This window comes from Triticum dicoccoides, chromosome 4A (genome assembly GCF_002162155.2).
Source record: "Triticum dicoccoides isolate Atlit2015 ecotype Zavitan chromosome 4A, WEW_v2.0, whole genome shotgun sequence".
NCBI lineage: Eukaryota > Viridiplantae > Streptophyta > Magnoliopsida > Poales > Poaceae > Triticum > Triticum dicoccoides.
In genome coordinates, this window is record NC_041386.1 from 54466467 (window position 1) to 54480398 (window position 13932).

Sequence of the window (13932 nt, forward strand, 5' to 3'; positions counted from 1 at the left end):
GACCGCTCAAAGTCGACAGAAGCGTTATTATGATTAGAGACATCGTAGGGTCAGCTTCGAACCCGGTGAGTTCGTATACTTGAGAGTATCCCCTATGAGAGGACTGCAACGGTTTAAGATTAAAGGAAAGTTAGCACCAAGATTCATTGGACCATTCTGCATAGTGGCACGAAGAGGCACTGTAGCCTACCAGCTAGACTTACCCGAGGAATTATCCGATGTCCACAACGTATTCCATGTGTCGCAATTGAGGAAGTGCGTAAGCAACCCAGAGAAACAAGTATCCCATGAAAACATTGACGTGCAGCTAGACCTCACATATCGGGAACGTCCCGTAAGAATATTAGAGGAGTCTGAAAGGAGGACCCGACAGAAGACCATCAAGTTTTTCAAAGTCCAATGGAGCAATCACACCGACAGTGAAGCAACTTGGGAAAGCGAGGATTTTCTTCGGACAGAGCATCCACACTTATTTAAGGATCAGCTGAAATCTCGGGGACGAGATTTTTCCTAAGGGGGTAGGTGTTGTGACACTCCAAAATTTTAATTTGGTTTTCATCAAAAAACTTTGTGGTTTTTAAAAGAGGCCATTTTTTTTTTCAGAAAATCCTTCCTCTTAAAAACTTTCTTTTCTTTGGCAAGGATTTTATTTTTTCTTCAAACTGTGGTGTTTGATCTTTTGAAACTTCTTCTCTGTTGGTTCCCTCTCAAATTATTTTGGGAGTTTAATTTTTTTTTCTTTTAAAAAGAAACTCTATGAAAATTTGGGATTTTCATATCTTGGAAACCACCCATGACTTGGCATTTTTGCCCATGTGGTAAAACCCCTCCAAAACCTCCCCTACTCCTTGTAATCAGCCTAAGTTCTCTGTCCCAACTAATCCAAGCAAGTTTTGGATTTTATTCTAATTATTTTTCCCCTCAAATCAATTCTGCAAATTATTTTGAGCCTTAGTGATTTTCAAAGCAAGTACCACTTTGCCTTTGAGTTTTTATCCCAAACCAACTCTCCTGGAAAGTCCTTTGTACCCACAACCCAGAACCATCTTGATCCACTCCTTATCTTTTCAAATTTTTCAAAATTCAGTCTCTGCAAGTTTGGACCAGATTTGCCAAATTTGGTGAAATTCATACCTACACTTCTCCAAAAATTTCACCAAAAATCAGGCAGCCTACTGGAGCAATGAGAAGCCACTCCACCAAAAATCAGCTCAAGGAAAAATCCCCAGAGGCCAAAAACATTCTGTCGAACACCTGAGCTGCACTGTTCCTTTGCAAATTCAGAAAAATTCAGACTTCACTGTCATTTTTCGTCCGTCAGCTTCACTCACGCGTTCACAGTGCACTTGGAATGTTCCTCGCCGCCTCTTCCTACTGTCTGGAGCACCACACGCGCACTTGGCCTCTTCTTGGCGTCGGTGGCACGCTCGCCCGCCCTCGCCGGCGTCTTCTGCGGCGTCGGCACCCTCCCGTGGCGGCCGACAGGGGACGGAACGGCGGCTCAACACCGTTTGGCGCCGCCCAACGCCCCTCTGCTCTCCGCGTGGCCTCATGCATGCCAGCGCACGCCCGTGGCACCGTCGCCGTGGCCCGGCAAGCATGAAACGTGCTCACTGCCGCCGACGGGCCCGCGCCGCCCCGTTCTGTCGAACTCGCCCATAGCACCAAATCCCAGCCCGATTAGCACCTAAATGGGACCGGTGGACCTCAACGGCATTGCCCAAGCCCCTAATCCCACTGCCCAACCACAGCGCCGCCGTAATCACTCGCCGGACTTATCCCGTTCGCGGCAACCGCCTCGGGCCGGTTATATATAGCGCCCCTAAGCTCCCTCTCGCCCCCGCACACCTCCACCACCTCACTGGACCCCGACCAGCAACTAGAAGAGCCTCGAGGGCCCCTTCTTCCTCGACTCCGGCCGCCTCGCTCCGCCTCGGCCACCAGCTCGATTCGCTCCGGTGAGGCCGTCTCCGGCACCCAAACCCCGTCCGTTACCCCCTCTAGCTACCAGAAGCCTAACCCCCTCCTCAATTTGATCTTCAAAGCTCTCTTCGACGAAGTCCGCAACCACCCGAGCCGCCATCCGCCGGAGTCAGGCTCGGCGTCGACGTGGTACTCGCTGGCGACCACCACCACCACCAACCGACGCGGAATGGCGCCCTGAACACGGAGGTACCCTCCGATCCCCCTGCCTCGCCGTGGATCGCCGCCGGCGACCACCGCGGCTCTCGGGCGCCGACGAGCTTCGTTTCCCCCTTTTTGAAAGTTCAAACCTGACAGGCGGGACCCGATGTCAGCCTCTCTGTCCTTTCTAAACGAAGCGTTTTCTGAAAACACCTTCTTCCAAATGCGCTTTCCCTTTGGGCTGGCGTAGTTTCTGCCGAAGCGTTTTCTGTTTTTATAAGCTAGCCCCTGGAAATCTTCTGTTTCATTACAGATGAGTCCCTGGACAAAAACCCTTATAACTTTTAAACCGAAAAGTATTTTTGATTGATTCTTTTTCTGTTCTCTTTAAAATTTTGTCTAGTTTTTTATCAGATTTATTTGAAAAATATTTGGAATACTTTTTGTGCACCCCTTGGTATTTACGATAGCGCATATGTTTTCTTTATACCGTAGATACCGAAGGAGGTGACGGAGCCGCGAACTTCACCGAGCTAGGCTCCGACTACTCTGAACCAGGCAAGCATGTTTGAACTTTTGATATGATGAGTGTCTTGGCATGTTTTGCATTTAGTTAGTTTCATGGCATGTTTAGGAGCATATCGATGAACGTTATTTTATGCAATATTGAGGTAAGTGAGTTCGATTATCCATAAGTGGATGGATGTGAGTATGAATGGCCATGTGTTGGCATGAGGATGGGTAAGATGGCAGTGTCGTAGCATGCCAGTCTTATGCCAGACTATGTGACTTCAGTGTCAAACCGTATCGGTCCAGTTCCTCTCATTTCCTTCCCTGTACTACCACATGTTTTCCGCAAGGAATATGGTTTAGTAAGTTGCAAACCGCTTTCCTGGTACACACCAAAATGGAGAGGCCGTGATGATGGTTCCATGGCCCTGGATTAAAGCCAGTCATCCGGTCAGGGGGCATGGGTGTTTCCGGTTGGGACCGAGAGGGGGGCACCCCTTAGAGCGCGCGTATATAAATTTGATCCCATGCTATTCGAGATTGTGATCTCCCCGTCTCAAAAGTTTTTCTTGGACGATGTCTAGGGTGATTCCTAGCATCGAGAGGTAGGATGGGTGTGTACTGGTTAGCTGTGTTTTCTTCCGAAATACCGTAAACGGAACTAGTCCTTCATGACTACGGAAATCCGTTGGCTGTGGGAAAAATTTTGTACAAACTCTGCAGAGTCATATATTCCTCCAAATCATCTATTCCATGTCCTAGATCGATATTATCTTATCCTGATCAAATGTCAGTTTTGATGACAGAGACTCCGGTGAATCGCATGAGTGCTAAGTCCGGTTAAATGATTATTCCTGTGGATGGACTAACCCATTTATTCTCATGAATTGAACATTTATTATGAGTATTATTTCCTTGTGAATAAAAGCCCTTTCTGTGATGTCGCCCCGACGTCCGACTGTGGCATTTCTTTTAAAGCCCTTTCTGTGATGTCGCCCCGACGTCCGACTGTGGCATTTCTTTTAAAGCCCTTTATGTGGTGTCGCTAAGACGCCCGACTGTGGTATTTCTTTTAAAGCCCTTTCTGTGATGTCACCCCGACGTCCGACTGTGGCATTTCTTTTAAAGCCCTTTCTGTGATGTCTCCCCAACGTCCGACTGTGGCATTTCTTTTAAAGCCCTTTCTGTGATGTCGCCCCGATGTCTGACTGTGGCATTTCTTTTAAAGCCCTTTCTGTGATGTCGCCCCGACGTCCGACTGTGGCATTTCTTTTTAAGCCCTTTATGTGGTGTCGCTAAGATGCCCGACTGTGGCATCATTTCCTTATATTTATTTGTTCACCTTTCGAGGCATCGCTTCAGACACCCGATCGGTCTTCATTTATGTTTTGTCGGGATTTCAGGCGGACTACCGCCGTTTCCCTTTTACTTACCTTGTTGTGCTAATTTTTGAATGTACATTGGTGGATTATTCATGACGCATTCATGCATGCATTTGTTATATCTTACGTCCGAACTGTCTTGCGAGTACTTTCAAAGTACTCACTGGCTTGTTGATTTGGCCAGATGCTGACGAAGGCGATCTCATGGATGAAGAGTTTGATAGCGAGTCCGACACCTAGAGGAGTCCCAGTCAGTCTCGTGCGACCCTGGATTTGGTCACTGTTTTATATCCGCTTCCGCTACCAAATAAATTCATCGAGCCTCACCTCGACGCTCGATGAGATGACAGACTTAGAGTCTTGTATCTCTCTCCCCGCTGTGTTTCTCCACCACCGCCCTATCCTCGAGTCAGTAGTATGCCTCCACACCACTGTGTCATGTCCGCCATTATGTATAATTATTGGCGTGCTTGTAATAATTTGGTTCAGCAACCGTAGTTCGACCCTGTAATATATTTTATGCTACTGGCTTATTGTATCAAGAATTCGTCTACCAGTGAGGAGGATTTCTCTCATACTGGACTCAAAAGATTGGTTTCTCAATAAATAATTTTATTGGAAAACCGGTCGTGACAGGATGTCTATCTAAGTGGGAGTTCTTTAAGTAACATGATAAATTGAACCTAAATTTATCATGAACTTAGTACCTATAGTGTCTTGCTTGTTTATGTATGATTGTAGATAAATGGCCCGTGCCGTTGTTCCGTTGAATTTTAATGCGTTCCTTGAGAAAGCAAAGTTGAAAGATGATGGTAGCAATTACACGGACTGGGTCCGTAACTTGAGGATTATCCTCATTGTTGCATAGAAGAATTACGTCCTGGAAGCACCGCTGGGTGCCAGGCCTGCTGCTGGAGCAACACCAGATGTTGTGAACATCTGGCAGAGCAAAGCTGAGGACTACTCGATAGTTCAGTGTGCCATGCTTTACGACTTAGAACCGGGACTTCAACGACGTTTTGAACGTCATGGAGCATATGAGATGTTCCAGGAGTTGAAGTTAATATTTCAAGCAAATGCCCGGATCGAGAGATATGAAGTCTCCAATAAGTTCTATAGCTGCAAGATGGAGGAGAACAGTTCTGTCAGTGAACATATACTCAAAATGTCTGGGTATAATAATAACTTGATTCAAATGGGAGTTAATCTTCCAGATGATTGCGTCATTGACAGAATTCTCCAATCACTGCCACCAAGCTACAACAGCTTCGTGATGAACTATAATATGCAAGGGATGAATAAGACTATTCCCAAGCTCTTCGCAATGCTGAAAGCTGCGGAGGTAGAAATCAAAAAGGAGCATCAAGTGTTGATGGTCAACAAGACCACTAGTTTCAAGAAAAAGGGCAAGGGGAAGAAGAAGGGGAACTTCAAGAAGAACAGCAAGCAAGTTTCTGCTCAAGAGAAGAAACCTAAGTCTGGACCTAAGCCTGAAACTGAGTGCTTCTACTGCAAGCAGACTGGTCACTGGAAGCGGAACTGCCCCAAGTATTTGGCGGATAAGAAGGATGGCAAGGTGAACAAAGGTATATGTGATATACATGTTATTGATGTGTACCTTACTAATGCTCACAGTAGCACCTGGGTATTTGATACTGGTTCTGTTGCTAATATTTGCAACTCGAAACAGGGACTACGAATTAAGCGAAGATTGGCTAAGGACGAGGTGACGATGCGCGTGGGAAACGGTTCCAAAGTCGATGTGATCGCGGTCGGCACGCTACCTCTACATCTACCTTCGGGATTAATATTAGACCTAAATAATTGTTATTTGGTGCCAGCGTTAAGCATGAACATTATATCTGGATCTTGTTTTGATGCGAGACGGTTATTCATTTAAATAAGAGAATAATGGTTGTTCTATTTATATGAGTAATATCTTTTATGGTCATGCACCATTGAAGAGTGGTCTATTCTTATTGAAGTGTTCCGGGTGATTTCGGAGAAAACCGGAGAGCCGGAGGGTTACCGGAACCCCCCCCGGGAGAAGTAATGGGCCATATGGGCCTTAGTGGAGAGAGAGAGAGAGGCAGCCAAAGGTGGGCCGCGCGCCTCCTCTCCCCCTGGTCCGAATTGGACTAGGAGAGGGGGGGGGGGGCGGCGCCCCCTTTCCCTCTCCCTCCCCACTTCCTTCCCCCTCCTAGTAGGAGTCCTACTCCTACTAGGAGGAGGACTCCTCCTTGGCGTGCCTATAGGGCCGGCCGGCCTCCTCCCCTTGCTCCTTTATATACGGGGGCAGGGGGCACCCCTAGAGACACAAGTTGATCCACGTGATCATATTCTTAGCCGTGTGCGGTGCCTCTTCCACCATAGTCCTCGATAATAATAAGCAGTGCTTAGGCGAAGCCCTGCGATGGTAGTACATCAAGATCATCACCACGCCGTCGTGCTGACGGAACTCTTCCCCGACACTTTGCTGGATCGGAGTTCGGGGATCGTCATCGAGCTGAACGTGTGCTAGAACTCGGAGGTGCCATGGTTACGGTGCTTGATCGGTCGGGCCGTGGAGACGTACGACTACATCAACCAAATTAACGCTTCCGTTGTTGATCTACAAGGGTACGTAGATCACACTCTCCCCTCTCGTTGCTATGCATCACCATGATCTTGCTTGTGCGTAGGAATTTGTTTGAAATTACTATGTTGCCCAACATCTGGAAACTTTGAAGGTTCTGGAGCAGTGTCCGGCCTAGAGCCAGACTTGGAGCCCTGGGGGGTTTCATCCCCTTTGCTCCTGGAGTCCGGGAGGTCGCCTTGCGGCGCCTCCAGGACCACCTCCTCCCGGCCTAGAACCTGTTGGGACAACACTTAGGTGTCGTCCGTAGGGCGGGGGGAGGAAGCCGTCGGAAGCGAGTTCACATCCGACGAGTCCAGTGAGCCGCTCGACGATGCGTCGAGCCGGTCTTTGGGTGGGCTGCATAAACATATTCGACATGAGGGAAAGCCATGCAATAAACGAATACTATGGATTACTCTGGTATCCGGATACTTACGATTTGGCCAGGGGCTTGGCCCTAGGTGCCCACTCCTCTCCGCCGCCGTCGGAGTCAGTGGAGCAGTTCGGAGGAAGGGTTTTCCCCTTCTTTGACCCTTCGGCCTCCCCAGTTGGGGCGGCCTTCCTTTTCTTCCCTTCCCCCGCTGGAGGGGGAGGGGTCTCTTCTTCCTCCTCCTCGTCTTCACGGGAGGAGTGCGTCTTGGATTTGTCGGATGATGAATCCGACACCTCCGGGCGCCGGGCACTCTTTCGAGTCCCCGTGGCCTTCTTCTAGACCTTCTTCTCCGGCACCACATAGGGTGCCGGAACCAGCAGCCTCGCCAAGCGAGCGTCCGCTGGGCCTTCAGGCAAAGGGGCCGGACAGTTGATCTGTCCGGACGTCACCTGCCAATCCTGTGAAAGGAAAGGGAGCTTAGATCCCGCATGGAGTCAAATTGTGAAAAATTGATACCCTGTAAAAGGAAAAAACAGCTTACCGCGAGAGCGTGACGCTGCGCACTGAATCCGCGATCCTTAGTAGCGGGTGCGGGAGCCTCGGCGCCCTTGAAAAGCACCTTCCAAGCATCTTCGTACATCGTGTCAAAGAGCCTTCTCAGAGTTTGGTGCCGTGCCGGGTCGAACTCTCACAGGTTGAAAGCCCGTTGTTGGCACGGGAGGATCAAGCGGATGAGCATAACCTGGACTACGTTGACAAGTTTGAGCTTCTTGTCCACCCGGGTTTTGACGCATGTTTGGAGTCCGGTCAGCTCTCCTTTTTTACCCCATGACAGGCCCGTCTCTTTCCAGGACGTGAGCCGCGTTGGGGGTCTGGACCAGAACTCGGGGGGTGCGACCCATTCGGCGTCGCGCGGCTCGGTGATGTAAAACCACCCCGGTTGCCACCCCTTCAGGGTCTCCACAAAGGAGCCCTCGAGCCATAAGACGTTGGGCATCTTGCCCACCATGGCGCCTCCGCACTCCGCCTGGTTGCCGCGCACCACCTTCGGCTTGACGTTGAAAGTCTTGAGCCATAGGCTGAAATGGGGGCGGATGCAGAGGAAAGCCTCGCACATGACGATAAACACCGAGATGTTGGGGACAAAATTCAGGGCCAGATCGTGGAAGTCCAGGCCATAGTAGAACATGAGCCCCCGGACAAATGGATGGAGAGGGAAACCCAGTTCGCGAAGGAAATGGGGGAGGAACACCACCCTCTCATGGGGCCTAGGGGTAGGGATGAGTTGCCCCTCTTCGGGAAGCCGGTGCGCAATGTTGTTAGACAGGTATCCGGCCTTCCTTAGTTTTTTTATGTGCCCCTCCATGACGGAGGTGACCATCCACTTGCCTCCCGCTCCGGACATGACTGGAGAAGGTTGAGGTGGGGAGTGCGGACTTGGGCGCTGGAGCTCGAGTGCGCAAGAATGGATAGGCGAAGGAGGAAGAAGGCGTAGGTGAAAAGGTGGATCCTTATCCCCTTATATGGGTGGACGCAACTACATGTCCCCACCAGCCTGGTAAGACTCGCTTATCTCCAAGCGCCGTAATCAATGGCGCGGTTGGGTTACCCACGCCCGTATTGATGAGAATCCCGGAATAAGGGACACGATCTCTGCTTTAACAAGACGTGCCAAGGAAACCGCCTCGCATAACGTGCTGAGATGGGACAGTAAAATGGTTCAAATAAAAGCTTGGCCGTGGTGTGATGTCACACTACGGAATACGTCAGCAGATTAGATTTGTGTAAATATTATTCTCTCTATGGCAATATGTGGAAACTTATCTTGCAGAGCCAGACACTATCTTTGCGTTCAAAATCTTCTATGAAGTACTTGGAGGAGGAACCCGCCTTGCAATGTCGAAGACAATATGTGCGCCGGACTCGTCGTCATTGAAGCCTGGTTCAAGGGCTACTGAGGGAGTCCTGGATTAGGGGGTGTTCGGACAGCCGGACCATACCTTCAGCCGGACTCCTGGACTATGAAGATACAAGATTAAAGACTTCGTCCCATGTCCGGGAGGGACTTTCCTTGGCGTGGAAGGCAAGCTTGGCGATACGGATATGAAGATCTCCTACCATTGTAACCGTCTCTATGTAACCCTAACCCTATTCGGTGTCTATATAAACTGGAGGGTTTTAGTCCGTAGGACAACATACACATCAACAATCATACCATAGGCTAGCTTCTAGGGTTTAGCCTCCTCGATCTCGTGGTAAATCTACTCTTGTACTACCCATATCATCAATATGAATCAAGCAGGACGTAGGGTTTTACCTCCATCGAGAGGGCCCGAACCTGGGTAAAACTTCGTGTCCCTTGTCTCCTGTTACCATCCAGCCTAGACGCACAGATCGGGACCCCCTACCCGAGATCCGCCGGTTTTGACACCGACACCCCCCTTTTCCCCTTTCGACCAACGAAGTGACTAGATAGCTAGTCTCTACTACTTTCCCTCCCTCCTTTCCTCATTGAACCATGTCCTAGATTCATGCTCCACCCGACCGCAACCTTCTTTCCTCTTTGAACCAAAACCTAGATTCGACTACAGAATCGAAAAAGATCTGCATCCAGCTAGAGAAATGACTGTTTCAAAGAAACTTATACCTTAGGGTCGTCGGGATGTGGCAAGGCGTGCGGCAGGAGGCCGGATCTGTCCACACTGCGTACGGCAGCAAGGAAGAAGGGGTCGGTGGCCCTCCCGCACAGGCGCTGGGTGAAAGAGAAAAGCGCAGCCGGCAGTGGATTGCCTCCCTCGCAGAAGGCGATAGAGTGAACGCTGCACCCCCTCTCCTTCCCGGTGCGACGGGATCCATATGCCTCCTTCACCATCTATGAGGGGGGTGAGAGAGACAGAGGCCACAACGTAGTATTGTTTAGATCTGGTGAAGAGGGTGAGAGACTGTGAATATAGAAAACCCTAGCAAAGGAATGTTGAGCCTCCAGCGTGCATATATATGTAGTGCGGCGACAGTGTGGAGAGTGCATACCCCAGCGAACAAGCGCTGAGGCTCCAGCTTATATTGTGTACTACATATATACTATATTACGGACTGAGCTATGGTGCCTTAACTGCACCTTCCTTTGGCTGTATGACAGGTGGGCCGGCCACATTTTGGGCCCACCTGTCATACACCCAACGGCAGGTGCACTAAGTCAAGGAAGCTGCGTCCATACAATACTCGTGTATACTACTAATATATAGCGGAGTGGTTTTCTTATTCTCTCCATAACAATCGTTTTAAATTGTGTAAGTACGAAACGGAACTCTTTATTTAGGGGCTATTTGGTTCTAGGCCTAGGAATGCCACATTTTGCCACACAAATTTTGCCACACTAGCCTAAGGTTAGTTCTTCAAAATGAGAGCCACAAGTTGGCAAGCCTAAGGGAATCTTGCCACATTTTTGAGTGTATGTCATGTGGTGCCCTAGTGTGGTAAAAAGTATATTTCCTAAGGTAAGGCTTGAACCAAACACCCTCCTAAGTTGGTCAAAGTTGCCTAACCTTAGGTGTGGCAACATGTGGCAACCATGGTCACAAATCAAACAGCCCCTTAACGTACCAGTGAAGAAAACTACTACTTCCGATGAACTAACGATCCACACGTCCTGATCGCACTTCCTGTCCTTCATGTGCGGTACACTACCCTCCCTTAGGTGAACAACCAAACATGCGCCAAATTATCGGAAACGTGTGAGAGTGTGTACAAATAAAGAATTTTAATTTCAATTATCAGAAAGGTTTGAGAGTACATAAAGTTTGCCCTCTCTCAATTATTATGGTTTGTTGTGTTCGGCCTAAACTTGGTCAAACTTTACAAAGTTTGGCTTCAATCAAATCTAATATCTAGAGTAATTAAAAATGGAGGGCTACTACGTCCATCCGGGTTTTTAGTCCACACTTCTTTTTAATCAAAGTTAATACATGGACAAATAAAATTACAGGTGAGCTGAAGACAAAGTTGTGAGAAGGCTTAGAAATCAATACAAAACTTATGCTCGTAGTACCAACGCCGATCGTTCTTCGAGGAAACATTTGGTTCATAGCCAATTGTGTGATAAAATTGCACCAACGTGAAAGACGACTGCGTCTCCAACGCAACCAAGGTGAACTAATGAAGGATATCATCTTTGTGGGTAACAAGCAAAGAGCATTGATGGAAGACAGCTTGTTTTTTGTCGAAAATCGATCAGCTTCACCAGCCGACGCAACCATGAGGCATAACCATGACCATCGATAGGTCATCGTGGTCATGCATCATCCATGTGGCATCAAGTGTGGGTGAGGAACCGATGAAGTTCGACAAATCCTCACCATGGTCTGTTTCTTCTCGTTAATCAAGCTCGAGGAAGGAAGAACCACGTGGCAGAGGATAGTGAGGCGGAACAACAATGGCCATCCAATTTTGTGCAGTTCCACTAAAATTGAGGAAGACATGCCCGGGTATGGAGATACACATCGTTGTTTGCAAAAATATAAAAAAGGGATATAGTGTTGTTACTTTGTTTTGGCAGTGGTACAAAATTAACAACGACATCTCAATTGTCATTAAGAATGAATGAAAAGTACACCAACAAATAGAAGCATCATGATTATCTTGATGAGAACTAAACCAGGATAACCGAGAAAAAAGCATTTCTTCATTTAACCAGTGACGGTATTAGATTAGCAGCAGCAATAGGAGCATATGGACAATGACCGCACAACCACCACGTACTTTTTGTCGAAACAACATGTATACCTCCATCGAGGCATAAATCAGGACAACTTTTCGAGTGGCATTTCCTCTATAATAGTAGGTGATGTTGGACCAACCGACGAACCCTAGCTACTATACATGGGGAGCTGAGGAGTAGTCGCATAGAAGTAAACCCGCATGCAGCGACCTAGGGACCTGGACCAGTACAAGAAGTTATACCTCAGGTGGGCAAGATGTGGCTTAGGCAGGTGGGCGGGATCTTCCCACACGACGGCAGCGAACAAGGGCGCAGAGGACCTTCATCCGTGCCAGCGCCGGCTCCGAGAGGACGGTGTGCGTCGGCTTTCTCCACCGCCGAAGGTGACAACGTCAACGCTACACCTCCTCACCTCCCGCAGCGGATGGGATTCGGCCGGATCTGTGACCACCGATGAGGAGAGAGATAGAGTGGACACTGTCATCTTGTTTTGATATGGAGAGGGTGAGAGAGCGAGACGTGAGAAACCCTATCAAACAAGAGGCTATATATACAATGGAGTAAAAGAATTGAGACAGACTGCCTTGAAGCTACAAATATGGTGAGGATTAGGAATGAAGATCTTGATAGATCTCGGTTTGGTTTTTTGGTGCGTGAGGTTAGATCGCTCATGGCACTCCGAAATACTTGTATTGCTCATGTTCGACAAAACAACAACATTGTCGGTCATACTTTAGCTCATTATGGTAGGACTAGTGGCTGTATCGCTGTTTGCCTAGGTTTAGGCCCTGATGGCATTGTCAAACTTCGTAACTCCGAGTGTAGCCTGGCTACGTGAGTAATACAAGTTTGTTCCCGCAAAAAAAACATAGACAAGCATATCCGTGTTTACGTAAAATTCCATCTCCATCTCCATCTCCAATCATATTTGTCCAACTGGCACATTATTTACGTTGTTAATTATATACGCAGCAATATTAACGTACAACATCTCTTGTTTGCGGGCGTCCGGACCGCTGCCATGCTCGCTCCTGACCAACCCGAACCCTCTTCATCACCCGCATGTGCTTCCTGCCCGAAACGGTCAGTGTCGCATTCATGCCCAGCCAGAGCAGACACGACATCTCACTGGCGCCAGCATTGAAGCGGCACACTGGCCGAGAGAAGCGTCACCCGTGCCGCTTCCCGCTGCACGCAACTGTTCTGTGTTCAAATGTCGCAATAGCCGGCCACAACATGCATGTAAAAAGTTCTTGGGAGTCCGTGCTATACCTAGTTGTCCTCCCCCAACTCGTAAATCTCTTCCAATACTGCTAGTACTCCATGGCGCGATCCATCGACAAGCAGGCGGGAAAGTTATCGTATACTCAGTTTGCGGTGAATGGCATGACGAGTGACCGTGTGGGCTGGAGCCGTGGAGGAGGGTGAGACACAAACGCGATAGACGTGATTTAAATGTTTGTTTTGCTCGATGGCGTAATCCAACGAAACGAAACGTTGGTTTCTCTCCGCATCCATTTTTTCTCTGGAAAAACGGAAACTTTCCACTCCATTTTCATTCCTACTCCAAGGTTGCCCCATTACAACATTCCATCAAATACAAAGGAAAACTAACACGCATGCTGATGCATCTCAATGATTCACAGATCATAACCAATTTTTACTTCACAACTGAAGAGAAAAGTTGTGAGAGCGTGTATAAAAGAAAAACTACTGATGGGGTCACTATGACTTAAACCCTAAACCCTAAACAAGATTTAATTTCCTGGGTAGGTAGAACCTATCAAAGGAAAGACGGCTGGAACCCTCGGATCATACGATGCTTTTGTGCAGTTCCACTAAAATCAAGCTGAGCATCCCTGATGGCAAAGATATTGAAGAAGTGTGATTAGAATAATAGTACTGGCACAAGTTCATGATACATAAACTCATGACAAATAGAAGCCGGTAGAAGTAGAGAAAGATCGACATTGAGATGGAGCTACATGGCGAGCTGCGGTAGTGGAGCGAGCTGGCTCCAAAATGAAGATGTACTACTACTTGGGACGTCGGGCTGTAGCTAGAAGGGCGGTTGTGACGCACTGATTGTGGGTTTTCTCTGTAGCCGATGTCGACCGCGTCTACACAGAACATTGTTCCCTTCCCTCAGCGGCAGGGTCAGGCCAGATATGTGACTAGCGGTGTGGCCACCGTCGTTGTTTGCTTATGA